At 36.9% G+C, this 17,749-nt stretch overlaps 1 pseudogene; it reads left to right on the top strand.

The window, feature by feature from the left end:
• The first annotated feature begins 15,841 nt into the window (after nt 1-15,841).
• LOC131398885 (aldo-keto reductase family 1 member C15-like) overlaps nt 15,842-17,749 on the top strand; it is a 45,551-nt pseudogene continuing 43,643 nt past the window's right edge.

Raw genomic sequence — 17,749 nt, 5'->3', positions numbered from 1 at the left:
CTCCCCCCACTCCAAAAAAAGTTACTTATTTGAGATTTTTCTTCTTTGTTAAGGTAGCCCTCTATGGCTTTGAATTTTCCTCCTAGGACTGCTTTTGCTGCATCCCATATGATTTGGTATGGTGTAGATTCGTTTTTATTTGCCTCCAGATACTTTTTTAATTCTCCTTTAATTTATTCATTGATCCATTGGTTGTTCAGTAGAATTTTGTTTAGTGTCCGTATATTTGTCACTTGAACAACTTTCTTCTTGTAGTTGATTTCTTGTTTCTTAGAATTATGGTCAGAAAATATGCTTGATGTGATTTCAGTCTTCTTAAATTTATTGAGACTTGCTTTTTTTCCCAATATAGGGTCTATCTTTGAGATTTTTCCATGTTCACTTGAGAAGAATGTGTATTCTGTTGTTTTTGGATAGAGTGTTCTACATGTATCTATTAAGCCTGTCTTGTGTAGGTTTTGTTTAATTTCTCTATTTCCTTGTTGACTTTCTGTCTGGATTATCTATCCATTGATGTAAGTTGGATGCTGAGGTTCCCTACTATTATTGTGTTGCTGTTAATTTCTCCTTTCACTCTGTTAGTAGTTGCTTTATGTACTTTAGTGCTCCTATGTTAGATGCATGTATATTTATAAGTGCTATGTCATCTTTGTGGAGTGTCCCTTTTATCATTCTACAATACCCCTCTTTGTCTCTCACTGCCTTTTTTATCTTGAAGTCTACTCTGTCTGATATAAGTGTGGCAACACCTGCTTTGTTTTGTTTGCCATTAGGTTGGGGTATCATCTTCCATCCTTTCACTCTGAGCCTGTGTTTTTCTTTAGAGCTGAGATGTGTTTCCTGGAGGCAGCATATTGTTGGGTCTTGTTTTTTAATCCATCCAGCCACTTTGTGTCTTTTGACTGGAGACTCCATCCATCTACATTTAGAGTAATTATTGATATATGAGGGTGTAATACTGCCCATCTACCTCTGTTTTCTGATTTTTCTGTATTTCTCTTGTTTCTCACACTGTGTATTTCTGACGTCCATTTAAGTTTGGTGATTTTCAATGATGGTTTTCTCTTTATTTTTCATTTGCATCTCTATTCTGATTTTTTGCTTGTTGGTTACAGCGAGGTTTGTAAAAGATCTTGTAGATAAGATAGTCCATTTTCTGATAGCCTCTTATCTCTTTAGCCTAAGGAGGTTCCATCCATCTTGTCTTCCCCATCTAAGATATTGTTGTCACAAATTATTCCATTTTGTGTTGTGAGTTTGTGACTAAAATGAAGTGATTATAGATATTTTTGATGCCTTCCTTCCCTTTATCTTTTATGTTATAATTGTTTGTTAACCTCTCTGAAAGAGAGCTGCCATTTTCTGATTTTGTCTTTCTATTTACCTCCTTCCTCAAGGCTATGTAAACTCTTTCTTTCTTTTTTTTTTTTTTTGCAAGTATGTGCGTCTTCTTGATCATTTTTTGTAGGGGAGTCTTGTGGAGATGAACTCCCTCATGTTTTTTTAATCTGGCAAATTGTTTATTTCTCCATTGTATCTGAAGGATAGTGTCACTGGATACAATATTTCTGGCTGAAAGCTTTTGTCTTTCAGTATTTTGAATATCTCATTCCAGTCTCTCCAAGCCTGTAATGTTTCTGCTGAGAAATCCACTGAAAGCCTGATAGGGGATCTTTTGTAGCTTATTTTTTCTGCCTTGCTGTCCTTAATATTTTTTGATATTGACTTTTGCCAGTTTTATTAATATATGCCTAGGAGAAGGTCTTTTTTTAATTGATGTAATTAGGAGTTCTATTAGGTTCCTTTACATGTATTTCCAGATCTTTCCCCAGGTTTGGGGAGTTCTCAGGCATTATTTCTTTGAACAAACTGTCTGTTCCTTTCTCCCTCACTTCTGTCTCTGGAATACCTATAATCATTATGTTTCATTTCCTAATTGAGTCAGATATTTCTTGGAGAAATTCTTCAATATTTTTAGTGTTCTTTCTCTCTCCTCTTCCACCTGAAGCATTTCTATATTTCTGTCCCCTAAATTAGTATTTCTGTCCTATATAATATCAGCTCTGTTTTTTAAGGACTTCATATAATTTTTAATCTCATTCAATATGGCTTTCATCTCCAACATTTATGTTCATTTTTTTTTTATTTTTTAGAGTTTCCATCTCTTTTTGAAGAATTCCCTATGCTCATTAATTTTAATCCTGAGTTCATTGAGCTTTTTTTTCTGAGTTTTCTTGCAAGGCATTAAGTTTCTTTGTGATAAGTATTTTAAATTCTCTGTCATTTTGATTATATTTTTCTGTGACTACAGGATTGGTTTCTTTTTTAAGGATTCGATAGTTGTCATTTTCTTTCTGATCTTGATAGTTAATGTATTTCTTCAGACTGCTTGATGAGGTGCACATTTGTCAGTGCATAGTGGTAGTATCTGGTCACAGATTCCACCTGGCACGACTGGGGGTGGGGGCAAGAGCTGCATTTTCTGAGTTTGCTGCATCCACTGGCAATTGTGCCTGGTTGTTGGAAGTTGTGCTGATAGTGTTCTCTTCATCTGGCCACCACTGCTTCACACATGCAGGCACAGGCACTCTGTTGGGGATACCCTGCCCTGGTTGACTGGTTGAGCCAGTTTCCATGTGGTATGGGAAGGGAGGGGGCACCTTCTTTCCCGCCCACACTCCCTCCTGGATACACTGACAGCCTGCCTAGGCTATTTGGCTTGGTTGGGGCACCCATGTGGTGACTTAGCTGTGTTGGTGTGGAGTTCCTGTGGGCTGGGAAGCAACTCTGATTGTGAAATCATTTCTGTGGATGGCTACCTTTTCCCCCTTCTCACAGTAGCATGGTGACCACTGTGAAAAGTCCAGTGCCCTAGGTCACTGCCACTGGAGAGGGGGAGGAGATCCACTTCCTACTTCAACTGCTTCCTGGGAATCCAAGACCCCCAGCTTCAGATGTATGGCTTTGTGGATCTCTCACATGTCTATTGTGTGGTGTGGATGTCCTTTCCTGGTTAATGAACGTCCTTTTCACTGTGTCTTATGGGGGACAGATGAAGGAAACAGCTCACTATGCCATGACGCTGACATCACTTGATCCTGTTTTTTAATCCATTCTGCCAATCTATATCATTTGATTGGAGGAGTTTATTTACATTTAAAGTAACTAGTGGTCAGGTAATATATATATATATATGTGTATGTATATATATATATATTATATATATATTATATATATATATATACACACATATACTTTTTTCAGGTCAGGTAATATATATATATATGTATATATATATATATTATATATATATATACACATATACTTTTTTCTATACAACTAAGGTCCTTTATTTCCTTCAGTACTGCCTTCCTTTGTGTTTAGATATTTCTTGGTTGTGACATATTTTGCTTTCCTTCACATTTTCAAGTGTGTATATTGTATTGCTATTGTGTTTGTGGTTAACTTGGGGATTACAGATAATGTTGTAAAGTTATAACAATCTATTTTGAATTGATGCAAATTTAACTACAATGCTGTGCAAAAACTGTAATCTATAAAGCTCTGTTCCCTTCTCTCAATTAATGTTATTGATGTCACTAATTTCATCTTTATACATTGTGTACATAATAACATAGATGCACAATTATTTTCATGCCTTCATCTTTTAAATCTTGTAGAAATGAAGAAGTAGAGTTATAGACAAAAATTATGAAAGTACATGATTTTATATTTGCCCATATATATACCTTTACTGGAGGTCTTTATGTCTCCAGGTGGCATTAAGTTACACTGGAGTATCCTTTCATTGAACATGATTGACTCCCTTTGCATCTCTTGTAGGGCAGCTCTAATAGCAATGAACTCTTTCAGCTCTTGTTTATCTGAGATTATATTAATTACTGCCTCATTTTTGAAGGACATTTTTACAAGATATAGATTCTTGGTTGACAGATTTTTTTTTCTTTCAGCACTTTAAATACATCATCTCACTGCTTTATGTCCTCTATAGTTTCTGACTAGAAATCTGTCGATAATCTTACCTAGGATCCCTTGCACCTGATGAGTCATGTTTCCTTTGCTGCTTCAAGATAGTCTGCTGTCTTTGTTTTTCCACAGTTTGAATATAATGTATGTGGGTGTGGATATCTTTGAATTCGTCTTACCTGAAATTATTTGAGTTTCTGCATTTGTTGATTATTAATGTCTTTCATTCAGTTTGGGGATTTTTTATTCATTATTTATTCAGATGATCTTTCTATACCATTCTTTCCTTCTCCTCCTTCTGTAACTCTGATAATATGTACATAGTTCACACGAGGATGTCCTAACTGTCCTTTAGGGTCTGTTCACATTTCTCCATTATGTTTTTTCTGTTCCTTAGACTCCATAATTTATATATATTTTTTGATATTATCATTTTATTCTTAGATGATTTTCCTGATTTCCTCTAGTTCTTTGTCAAATTTTTGCTCAGCAATTTCAACATTTATGAGACAGTGGTTTTAAAACTCTTTGTCTACTAAGTCGAATGCCTGTGCTTTTTCAGGAACAGTTTCTGCCAATTTACTTTCTTCTTAATGAATCATGATTTCTTTTTTTGTTTTTTTTTGTGGGTACTTTTGTGTGTGTTTAATTGGGCATTTGAAAAACCAGCCACCTCTCCCACTCTTTGCAGAATGTCTCTGTGTGCTGAGAATCCTTTGCTCATTAGCTTGTTATGGTTTTAGTCTTGGGATCAGCCCCACATGAAATCAGGTGTATTCAGTTCTGTTCTGAGCATACATTTTTCAGGGCCTGTGTGTGGCTTTTTTAATTACCTTGGCTGCTTTTTGAATGCCTTACTATTCCCCAAATTCACACCTCAACTTCTCCTTAGGGCTTAAATAGTCTATTCTATATTTCCACCCTTAATCTTTTGCCTCTGGCATCTGTGTATGTATAGTGCCCCTGCAGCTGCAATGAGCCATTCAAGCTGCTTTTAAGTTCAAGCTTAGAGTTAGGTGAAACAGACAGCAGAACTTCAGGTGGCCCCCAAAAGTTAGAACATTGTAAATAATATCTTCTGTGGTCGCTCGGGTTTGAGAGAGGTAAGTGGGAACTGCGTTGATACCTCTTACAGACCAAAACTGCAATGTACCATGCAGGGAGAAGGGAAGGGTGGATAAAAATCTCTTGAAATTTCCTACCATTTTGAAACTGGCTTTTTCTTAACCAGAGTTTTAATTTTGCTGCTGTGTATGTTTTTTTGACTGTTTTCCAGGGCTCGTATAAGGTTATTTCAGCTAGTTTGTGCTTGCTTCCTTCTGTTTCCATGGGAGAACTCAGAGCTTCCTAGTCAACCATTTTGTTGACAACACTCTATGTGTTCCATTTAAAATGGGTTCGCATTTAATCCATTTTATCAATGCTTCATAATTTCTCTAACTTCTCCCAAGTTTATTGTAATTTATGTTGTTACTTGCTTTTTCTTTCATTAATTCTGTTGAGTAAGATAATCAACCATAAAATGTTTTTTTTCAGCATTTTTTTAGTAGTTACATTATGATAGTTTTCTAAAAGTTATATAAATGGTTCAATGATATAAACACTCTAAGGTTCTGATTGCATACTGGAAATGATATCCAAGAAATGTTAACAATTAAATCTTCAAGAATCGCCTTGCCAGAATGTCTTTGCTGGGCACCATTTTCAGGATTGCATCCTTGTTAGCACTGGATATTCTTTTTATAAAGCAAATAAAAAAGAAAGAAAAATAATTTTGCTGATGGGAAACATAACAAGGCAAATTTTCTTTCAATTTGAAGTATTTTATTGAAGGTCAACATTTTGAAAAATCTTCATTAATCATTCCTATAAATTTTTTTTTGTCTGTGTGTGTTGTGTAAGATAGTTGTGTCAAATGGTATACGATGAAGAAGAGATTTCATCATGGCAATAGTAAAGAAGAGATTGGTATCTAGAGTTTTCTGGTCTAACATATGGTCAATGATTTTTAAGTTAATCTCGTAATAATTTACTAATGTTATGTGGATCCTGAATAAAATTCACTTGTGCAAGATTTAGTAATTTATTTATCACTATATAGTAATTCATTTGGATTACTTTTTGACAAAAAACAAATGTTAACTGGTTCCAAATCTCTTCTCACTTGGGTTACTGCTTTAACCTTGTTCCTCCTATAATCCATTTGCTAACAGTTGGACAGTGGATTTGGGTGTTATCTTCCTGTTATTCACAACCTGTGAAGGCAGAAGAATAAAACAGAGTCTTCTTAGACAGAGGAGCATCAGGCAATGGATCTCAAAAGTTGGTGAGTGGAAAAAAATGATGACCACCTCTTTTCAGTACTGTGATTTGGTACCTATGCAACTGAAGAGGTAAAAATAGTGGTCTGGGGGCTGAGGATACCAAATAATATAGACCTAGATTTGGTGGAAGCCTCCCTGGGTTGTCAAGTCATTGAGTTTCTGTGTGACTCTGGGAGGCTCACTCGTTCTTATAACCAGGTTATAACCATTCCTTATACAAAGAGATGAAGTAGCCAGTGTACACTCTGCAAAAGGGTCTGACTATGTGGTCACCCACAGATTATTATGGGATTTCCCCTCAGTTTCCATCTATTTCCCAGGTTTGCAAAAGCAATGAAACTCAGCACTCAACACCACTGACTTTCAGTTGCCTTGCTTTGAGAGTGATTGCATGGGAGTAGTTTGTCTATTTCTTCAATTGAAGAATTCTTTCCTTCCACCAAGAAAATATGATCCAAGGAAATATTTGTGGCAAAAAGTCCTGGACAAGAGGTGAATGAGAAATGATTGGAGAGAGTTGCTGTTCTGCTGTGGGGTAGCCTGCTGAATGGCAGGCAATAAATACTCTACCTGTAGTTTCCCTCGTACTTTTATTATTTGGGAATTTATCCTGAATAGAAAATATAAGTTGAAGGAATAAGCTATAGTTTACCAGGACAAGGTTTCAATTCTTGGTCCTTGTTAATGTACTTTTGATTGAAGAAAATAGGTGAAGTTGGACTTTGGACATAAGAGGGAACAGAGAAGACAATCACTAGACTGAAAGCCAGAGGTTTGCCTTCTAATTTTGTCCTTAGACTATTTAATGGTGTGACAATGGACTATACTTAAACTTTGAGTCTCACATTCTCATCTATAAAACAGAAGAAAATATTCAAAGGCATGTTATGGAGGCAGAAGACATGATCTGTTTACTCTGTTTAAAAGTGGAATGAAGGGGAGGGGAGAATCCAGGATACCACTGGAGCTTCAGCTTCAGTAAAACTGAATGCTTCTACACCTAAGGAGAGAGCATGACCAGCAGAGAGCAGGTAAACAAAGTATGTAGTTCTCGGCAGTGTGATTGAAAAAAGAAAGCTTCTGAAATACATAAAAAGAAATGGAATATTATTCAGCCTTATAACAGAAGAAAATCCTGCCATTTGCAACCACATGGATGAACCTGGAGGACATCGTGTTAATGCGGTATAAGCCAAACTCAGAAAGACAAATATTGTTATGCACCTTCTTATATATGGAATCTAAAGAGTCAAATTCATAGAAGAAGGAGTAGAGGAATGGTGATCAGGGGCTGTGGGGGGCAGTGGAAAAAATGGGAGATGTTGGTCAAAGGGTACAAACTTTCAGTTATCAGATGAGTAAGTTCTGGAGAGCTAATGTACAGCATGGTGACTACAGTTAATAATAATGTACTCTATTCTGAGGATTTGCTAAGGGAGAAGATCTTAAGTGTTCCTACCACACACATAGGAAAGTTAACTATGTGATGCAATGAATATATTAGTTAGCTTCCTTATGGTAATCATTTTACTATATATATGTATATGAAAATGTTACATTGTACACTTCAATATGTACATTTTAAATTTATATACAATTCTTATTTAGCATGTTCTGTGTGGCTACAGTGGTAGAGGACTTTTCAAAGCTTTCACCTTGTTTCTTGAGGCTTAGTTCCATGTACCTTTTCCATTTGTTTATTTTGCTTACTAACCTCTCACAATATAAATCATATCCATGACTAAAACTATATGCTGAGTCCATGAGTCCTTTCGACAAATCACTGAAACTGGGGGTTGTCTTGGGATCTTCAATGCTAGTGATGAATCAGTCATTGCCTGGGATTGAAGGGGTTTTGGAGAAGCACAACTTTTATTACTTACCAGGAAACACCCAGGCAAACTGCCATGGCTTCGTCACCACACATGCAGAACTAGCCTAAGACATCAGGAAAACTTAATTCTTGGAAAGGTCAAAGTTCAAAGTTGTGCCTTAGCTATCTCTCAATCATGTAGATGTCCAACTGCTACCTCTGGTTGCTCATCTAGATTCCTAACAAACAGTAAATTTGTGGGGGTCACCAAATTAGCTATATATGCTGCGTTCTGCCATATTGATTCTTCTCATTTGTACAATAATGACAATGAGAGTGGATGGGCCATCAGAAGCAAATTGAAGATGGCCCTGTGAAGAGAGAAGATGTATTCTACACTTCAAAGGGGCTGTGTATGTGGTGTGTGTGTGTGTGTGTGTGTGCACATGTGTAAACATGATTGTGGAGATGACAATTTTTTGATAGGACCAGTAGTTGTTTGATGAATTGTGCTTATTGGTACAACTCTTTTCACACATATTCATGTATTAAATCTAATGTCAAAAAAGATAACGGATTTCTTATCATTCTTTTGTTCAAAGTTTATGATTTTAAAGTAAAATCATTTTACTTTTCTGAGTCTCAGACCCTAACAATGTGATTTAGCATAAACTATTGAATCATAAAGAACTGTGGTCAGATTAAAGCTTTCTTCATAATCTGGGTGACATACTAAAATTTCTTCACATTCTGAGTCTCACTTCTCGCCTCCATTAATTAGTGAGAGCCTCCATTTCACCGTCTGTAACTTTGCACTATGTGGGATGACAAGCAGTTGACTCTGGGGATTCAGAGGCTATTTTTAGAGTGGAATATCATTATTATTATTTTAGTTACTTAACATATGTTGAATGCTTACCAAGTATTTTAATCACTTTCCATACATTATCTTTAATTCCTCAACAACTCTCTTAGGTAAACTATTATTCTTATTTTTTATACATATAATATCTAAGCTAAGATTCCTCTTTCTGCATTCCTCTGCTGCCTCAGTCAGAGTCACTCTTCTCTTTGTTAGAAACTCCTGATGTACAGTGCGTGCAGGAGGAAAGGACAAGTAACATGACTGCTTCACAGCAGTTTTGCTGTTTCTTTCTCGGGGCGGGAAGTGTTTGCTAAAAAATTTGCCAAAAGTATTCATAATTGAAACCTTTTGTCATATCAGAAGCCACTATTATTCCAAATGTTAGCTATTAGAAAGGAAGACTTAGGAGCCATAAATTAACACTGGAAACAGAGTTGTGCTTTTCATCGAATGTATTCTTCACACATCCACACCATCAACTGCCATGCACTTAAATGTCACGGTGAGGTTGGAGCAGCTTTGGGGTTGCTTGGGAGAGAGTGACCCCATAGGTGATGGAGAGCAATATGGTCCATCTTGGTAGAGCTATGACATGAAATATCAATAGCCAAAAACTGTCAGACAGGGCCAGTTTGTTTACAATGACATAATTATCCACTATATCCACCATTAGAACTTAAGCATAAAGTATGTCTTATCTATGTCATATCCAACTTTTATTACTGTTGTTAAAGACATAAAAGGACCACAGAGAATAGAACAAATAGCCAATGTTTCATGAGATCCTATAATGATAAATCCAACTCTCTGTAGCCTTAACATAGTAATGCTGTGTGAGGGACTGAGAAAAGAGATGGCAAACTCCACGTAGAATTCTATCAGTCTCAGTAAAGATGAGTTGCTGCTTCCATCCCCAGTTAGATGGAGAGTTTAATATAATCAACTCACCATCCAGGGACTGGCTTGTCTCCTCAAGGAACAGTACTTTACCAAGACTCAGTGTCAGTCTCTGCTGCTGCTGACAGGTCACCTGTCTCAAAATAGTGGTTGCTCAAACTACCTTGGTGAGAAATAGCCCAGGCAGTTGAGTTATGCACAGTCTTAATCCTTTCCACAATGGCTATTCCATTCATGGGCCCATTGTGTAAACACTGGAGGGGTCAAATATAGAGGCTAAGTATCATCTAGCAGACAAGACCTCCTCTTTACCTAATTATCATGAGTCTCTCCTGAAGACTCTGGTGGTCATAGAAATCTCCTGGGCAGAGTCATAAGTGCTCGCATTTGGAAGTCTGCATCAGTGTACACAGATATGTTGAGTGCCAAGCAGATATAGGTAGAGTGACAACTGAATCTGATACAATAATGGACTCTATATAGTCCATTTCTCATTTAATCCTCTTCACAATCCCCTGAAGATTAACTATTATTCTCTCTTTAATTCAATTGGTACACTACATTTTATTAAAATTTTTCTCAGCTTTATTGAGGTAAAATTGACAAATAAAATTCTAGTATGATTAAAGTGTATAACGTGATGATTTGATGTATGTACATGTTATGAAAAGATGCCCCCAACAAGCTTAAGACATCCATCACTTCACGTTTGCGTTTTTTCTTCTGGTGAGAACATGTAAATTCTTTTCTCTTAGCCAAATTTAATTTATAATACAGTGTTGTCGACTATAGGTACTGTGTTATACATTAGATCTCAGACTTTATCTATTTTATAGCTTAAAGTTTGTACCATTTTAACTAACTTGCCCTTCTCCTTCAACGCCTAGCCCCTGGCAACCACTTTTCTACTCTCTGTTTCTATGAACTTGACTTTTTTTCCCAGATTCTACCACACAGTATTTGTCTTTCTCTCTCTGGCTTATTTCACTTAGTAAAATACCCTCCAGCTTCATCCACGTTGTTGCTATGACAGGTTTTCTTTCTTTTTCAAAGCAGAATAATATTCCATTGTATATATATACATATATACCACATATTCTTTATCCATTCATTGTTCAGTGGACACATGGGTTGATTTCTCACTTTGGGTATTGGGAACAATGCTGAAATGAACATAAGAGTACAGATACATCTTCGAGATACAAATTTTGTTTCCTCTAGAAAAATACCCAGAAGTGGAATTGCTGGATTATATGGTAATTCTATCTTTAATTTATTGAGGCCCTTCTACACTGTTTTCCTTAGTAGCTTCACCAATTCACATTCCCACCAACATTGCACAAGGGTTCCCTTTTCTCCACATCCTTGTCAGCATGTTATCTCATCTTTTTTTTTTTTAATTATTTTATTGAGGTCAAATTGGCTCATAACATTGTGTAATTTCAGCTGCATATTATTATATATCAGTTTTTGTACAGACTGCTTTGTGTTCACCACCAATAGTCTAGTATATCTGTCGCCATATATGTGTGCCTCTTAACCTCTTTTGTTCTCCTTCCACATTTTTCCCCTCTGGTAACCACTATTCTTTTGTCTTTGTCCATTTGCTTGTTTCTCTTTCATATATGAGTGAAATTATATGGTGTTTGTCCTTCTCTGTCCTGCTTATTTCGTTTAGCATAATATCCTCAAGGTCCATCAATGTTGTTGCAAATGGCACAATTTTGTCTTTTTTATGGCTGAATAGTATTCCCTTGTGTGTGTGTGTGTGTGTGTGTGTGTGTGTGTGTGTGTGTGTCACATTTTATGTATCCATTCATCTGTTAATGGGCACTTGAGTTGCTTCCATGTTATCTCTTGTCTTTTTGATAATAGTCATCCTCACAGGTGGGGGATGATATCTCCTTTTGGTTTTGCTTTTCATTTTCTTAATGATTAGCAACGTTGAACACCTTTTCAGGCACCCATTGGCCATTTGTATGTCTTTGGAAAAATGTCTATCCAAGTCATTTACCCACCTTTAAATTAAGTTACTTATTCTTTTGCAATTGAGTTGTGCATGTTCCTTGTATATATAGGATATTAAACCTTTATCAGACATGTGGTTTGTGATTATTTTCTTCCATTCCATAGGTTTCCATTTAATTTTGTAGACGATTTCCTTTGCTGTACAGAAGCTTTTTATTTTGATGTAGTCCCACTTGTTTATTTTTGCATTTATTAAGTTTGCTTTGGTTTCAAATTCAAAATATGACGGCCAAGACCAAAGTCAGGAAGTTTCCCCCTATGTATTCTTTTAAGTTTTAAGAAGGTCTCTTTTGTTAATGGTTATATCCCCAGGGCTTCAGAGTCTAGCATAATGTTAGACACACAGGAGGCACTTAATGAATTCTTGTTGCATAAATGTTGAATGGGAGCACTTGAGGAATGAAGGATAAAAACAATCATGAATGGCTTTAAGAACCCAGTTGGGTGGAAACTGGATGGATGATGGGTATTATAGACTCGTTTCCAATTTTAATCCAAAAGTAGATGCTGATATCTATATCTGTATCTGAATCTATATCAATATCTATCTACATCTATATCTTTAGAAGTTTTCTCCAAGTGTCAAAAGCATTCCTGTTAGCTGCTTCCTTACAATTAATTCTTGATTGACTGAGATTTGATTTTCCATGTTCTATGTTGAAGCAGATTCCATGAATTTATTTCAAATTAGAGACTGGATTTTAGTCTGTGCCTCCCTAGTATATGTTTGTTATCAAGGCTGACACCATCAACAGGAGAACAGGAGACACGGATAAACAGCTGATGAAAAGGCTATGAAGGAAACAAATTGCTTCTTTCTGAATCAAGTGGATTACCAACCCTACCTATTCATATATTACAGGTTCCTAAGAGCAAAGCTGGAGAGGCCACTACAGTGAATATTGATGTAGGTTTCTGTCACATCGATGTGACATGTTTACGTCAAAATGAGGAGGAGATCTGCCAGGCTCTGCAAGAGAAAATGGAACGTGACACTATGAAGACACAGCACAGAGTCCACACCAACAAGGTGCTGTGGCTGGAGTGACGAGCGTTCACTGTCAGATCAGATATGTATTTTTTGGAAAAAAAAAAAAAAACTTTGGTTTTGATTTGAATAATTTATTTACCTCCTAACATTGTAGAGGCGTGTTAGGGAAAACAGAAAAGGCTTGCATTGCTCTGAAATGTGTTAAGGGTGGGACCCAGTTGCTCAACCTCTCTGTTAGTCAGTCAGCATTCATATGTGAAACCTGAATAATGCCTTTCTTCTATATCTGTTGTATGGATTGACTGAGCCACTATGAAGTATGTCCACTCCTTTTATCCTTAAGCAGATTCAGGACACAACCAAGTGAGGCTGACATATTATTCAGAAAAGGAAGCAAGTCTAGGAAACGCTTTTTCAAGTCAGCATTGGGATTACAGAAATGTGTAAAATTTTCTGAGGTGGAAAATCCTCTTCCAATGTCAAGAGAGCTGAGGTCTCTTCAAAATGATTCTACCTATAGCAATATCAGTGATCACGTGATCTTAGAGTTTAAGCCTTTCAGCAGAATTTCTTCCAGGCATTTATTATACAGGGAAGTAAGTTCCATTTCCCCTTGCTTGACATCACTTTCCTTCCAGAGGTGACTTTTTTAAAGCTTGAAACACTTAGGTTGCTTTGCTCTGCCGTCTAAGTATTATTCACAGTTTTTTTATAGTCATTCAAATAAATCTTAGAGACTAAATGAAGAGAGAATTGTGTCAGAGAAGCCAAAGAAGGGGAAGTAAAATGTTTGTGTGAGCCATAGGGTGGACCCTGCTGAGAAGCAACCAATCCATATAGGGATAGAAAGAGTTATTGGATTTAATGGTATAGCCTTCATGAAAACATTTCCGGAGCTGTTACAGAGAGGCTAGGAAAAAAGTCAGAGAGAAAAACAAAGGAAAGGAAAGCAATGAAATGGAGAAAGGATAATTAAAAGTAACAATTTTTAAAAGAAACACCCAACGCTACCAATTTTCAAGCACTGTGACATGGTAATATTATATAGCTCTTTTGCAATGCAGTTTAAAAATTATGCAAGAAATCATTCAAATATTTCTACTCTTTGTCTTCATGATTTCACATCAGGAATCTGTTTGTAGAAAATAATTCAAAATATGGTAATGTGTGTCCCTCTCTTTCTCCCCTCCTCCTCCTCCTCCTTCTTCTCTTGCTCTCTCCTTCAACTGATTTATGAAAGAAACTAAGCTTTTCTTCTTTAACTTTTTCCATGGAATTGATTTTACTGACTGATCCCTGTGATACAGTCTGACTTGATATTCTGTCTTTGTGCCCCTGTAAACAGGAGGTTACAGCTAGGAGTCGATCATATATATACGTCACTGTGAATTCATGAATGTTAACAAATATGATGTTTTCCCATTCAATGTAGTTACTGTTCTTACTGATGACCAAATTGTCACCATTTTATTGCCTCTTCCAGTGAGCTCCTGATCATTTGACATGCCTCATTGTCTTTCTTATCTTCTTCACTTTCTAGAGCGTAAGATAATCCAGGCTAAATTCATAGCTTTTGGTCCCAGAGTCAGCCATTTTTTAAAGGAATCTTGGTTTCTTTCCATAGGGAGTAGCATTTAGAGGCCACAACCTGGGTGTAGGAGTCTTTAGTCATTCTAAACAGTAACAAAAAAATAAAAAGAAAATTCTTTTAACATTTCTGAAAATCAACGGCATTTAAAGGTATTTCAGCAGGCGCTTGGGAAAGGCCCCAATCTGAAAAATAAGTACAATATTAATGTAGTGTTAGGTATTCCTTCAAAAGACTTTTCAAGTTTACCCATTACTGGCTCATGTGTTGTGATACCTTTTGGTCTTGGCAACTCACAAGTGGAATGTCAACCTTACCTCAACCAGAGCAACCTGATGGAGTTCTGCAAGTGCAAGGACATTGTTGTAGTTGCCCACAGTGCCCTGGGGTCCCAGAGAGACCCAAACTATAATGAGAATATCAGAATGAATTTATGTCAGCAACTCTATTGATGAAGAAACGCTTTTTTTTTTAAATTGATGTTTTAATAGTTTTTAACATTGTGAAATCTTGTGTTGTACATTTTTGTTTGTCCATCACCATGTATATGACTCCCTTCACTCCTTGTGCCCACCCTCCACCCCCATTGCCCCTGGTAACCACAATACAGTTTTCTCTGTCCATGTGTTGGTTTATATTCCACATATGAGTGAGATCATACAGTGTTTGTCACTCTCCTTCTGGCTTACTTCACTTAACATAATACTCTCCAGGCCCATCCATGTTGTTGCAAATGGGAGGATTTTGTCTTTTTTTATGGATGAGTAGTATTCCATTGGAAATGCAAACTGGTGCAGCCTCTATGGAAAACGGTATGGAGATTCCTCAAAGAATTAAAAATAGAGATGCCCTATGATCCAGCCATCCCGCTACTGGGAATCTATCCAACGAACCTGAAATCAACAACCCAAAAATGCTTATGCACCCCTATATTCATTGCAGCATTATTCACCATAGCCAAGAAGTGGAAGCAACCTAAGTGTCCCTCGACTGACGATTGGATCAAGAAATGCTTTTTTTAAAATTGTTTTAAATTTTATTATGGAATGTTTCAAACATAAAAATGAAATCAACTGTATAGTGATCAATGGATGAAGGGATAAAGAAGATGTGATATATATACACAATGGAATACTATTCAGCCACAGAAAGATGAAATCATGCTATTTGAGATAACATAGATGGACCTTGAGGGTATGATGCTAAGCAAAATAAGTCAAATGAAGAAAGACAATTACTGTATGAATTCACTGATATGTGAAAGATAAAAACAGTAACAGCAACACTAAACAAACAATACTTATAGAGATTAGATTGCTGGCTACCAGAGGGGAAGGAGGGGGGGACCATGGCGAAAGGGGTAATAGGAGAAATGTATACAGTGAAAGGTGGTCTTTGGTTGGTGAACATGATGTAGTTTACACAGAAACCAAAACATAATGATGCACGTCTGAAATTTATATAATGTTATAAACCTATGAGTGCAATAAAAAATGGTGTAAAAACCTGACAGCTATCATAATCCAGAAACTTTCTATTTTCCAACAATGTTCTTATGTGTTCCTTTCCAGGCAATCATTCCTCACCCCAAGGCAACCATCTTTCTGATTTCTTTTTTCAACTTAGATAGCTTACTTTGTTCTAGTACTTCATATATGAAAGACATCACAGAGTATATACTCTTTTGTGTGTGACTTCTTTGGCTCAGCATAACATCTGTGGGATTTATCCACGTTGTTGCAGGTGTCTAGTTCAATCTTTTTACTGCTGAATAATAGTCCATCACATGGACGTAAATAACACAAGTTGTTTCTCTATTAACCTGTCAATGGGAATATTAATTGTTCCCAGTTTGGTACAATTATGAAAGAACCTCTACAAATGTTCATGAAACTCTTTTTTAATCATACCACATTGTATCTACTTCTCACAGTTACCTGAGGAATTTGGGGATGAGGATGCTCTAGGTGTTCTGTCATACCCCCACAAATATGTGTTTTTTATTTTCAGGATGGAAAGGAATAGTTCATATCTCTTGGATGAGCCAATCTTGAGTGCCATTGCCAAGAAACACAATCTGAACCCATGCCAGGTTTCCCAGCACTACCAGCTGCAATGGAGGTTGGTAGTCCTGGCCAAGAGCTTCAGTGAGAAGAGAGTCAAAGAGAACTTCCAGGAACATACTGGAGAGTCTCTCCAGAGTGAGGAATGGGTGCTGTATTGGGGGCCATCTCTCTTGACTTTCAGTAACTATCCATGTTCCTTCATTTCATGCATCTCTCCCTATGTGCTATGGAGGCAGCTAGAAAGGGTAGAAAGAGAGAGCACTGGCTCAGAGTCCTAAGTTTTATGGCCTCAACGCTTGGCTTTGCCACTTTTATAGTTGTGTGACACAACATATTTCATCTTTGTTTTTTTCTTGGTTGTCAGATTACTTCCATGCACTAAATAAATTTTAAAACTCTGGTTCCTCTTCTTCAACTTCTCAACCTGATGAACCCCTACTTGTATCTCAATATCAAATCAAATAGCATTAGCTGCATTGTTAATCCATTGGGACACCCCAGCACAGTTGTTGACCAACACAGCTAAAGGAATGGCTCTGTTAGTTAATTTTTCCCTATTAAAGTCAAATTGTTTGTTTATATGTAACTGTGCTCTCTAAATCATAAGACCCTAAATGTAGTGACTCCCTCTGGGTTATCTTTTAGCATATGTTCCCCAGCAGAGCTCCTGGCAGGTAGGAAGCTAGATACATAAGTTTATAGACTGACCAAATTAAGAAACAAATGAGTAAAGCTGTTCCCTAAATTCTCCCTCACACATCTCCTGGTCCCTTAGATCACTCAGTGGCCTTAAACTTGTTTTGTTGTGAACCTCACGGGAATTGCAAAAATCTACTTAAGCTCTATCTCATGTTAAGTTGACAGGTAAAAATTTCATCATGAGTATAATATTGCAAAAGATGAGATTTAGAACATAATAAATACTTATAATGTATTTTCTCTGAAACTTTGAAGTTTAGATTTAGTTCCTTCAGGAGGCCAGCCCCATGGTATAGTCGTTAAGTGCACACGCTCCTCTGCTAGTGGCCTGGGTCTGGATTCTGAGCACACATTGAGGCACTGCTTGTCAGGCCATGCTGTGGCAGTGTCCCACGTAAAGTGGAGGAAGATGGGCACGGATGTTAGCTCAGGACCAGTCTTCCTCAGCAAAAAAAGAGGAGGATTGGCAGATGTTAGCTCAGGGCCTATCT

The sequence above is a fragment of the Diceros bicornis genome, chromosome 36 (assembly GCF_020826845.1).
Source record: "Diceros bicornis minor isolate mBicDic1 chromosome 36, mDicBic1.mat.cur, whole genome shotgun sequence".
Lineage (NCBI taxonomy): Eukaryota > Metazoa > Chordata > Mammalia > Perissodactyla > Rhinocerotidae > Diceros > Diceros bicornis.
This window is presented reverse-complemented; position numbering and strand designations above follow the sequence as displayed.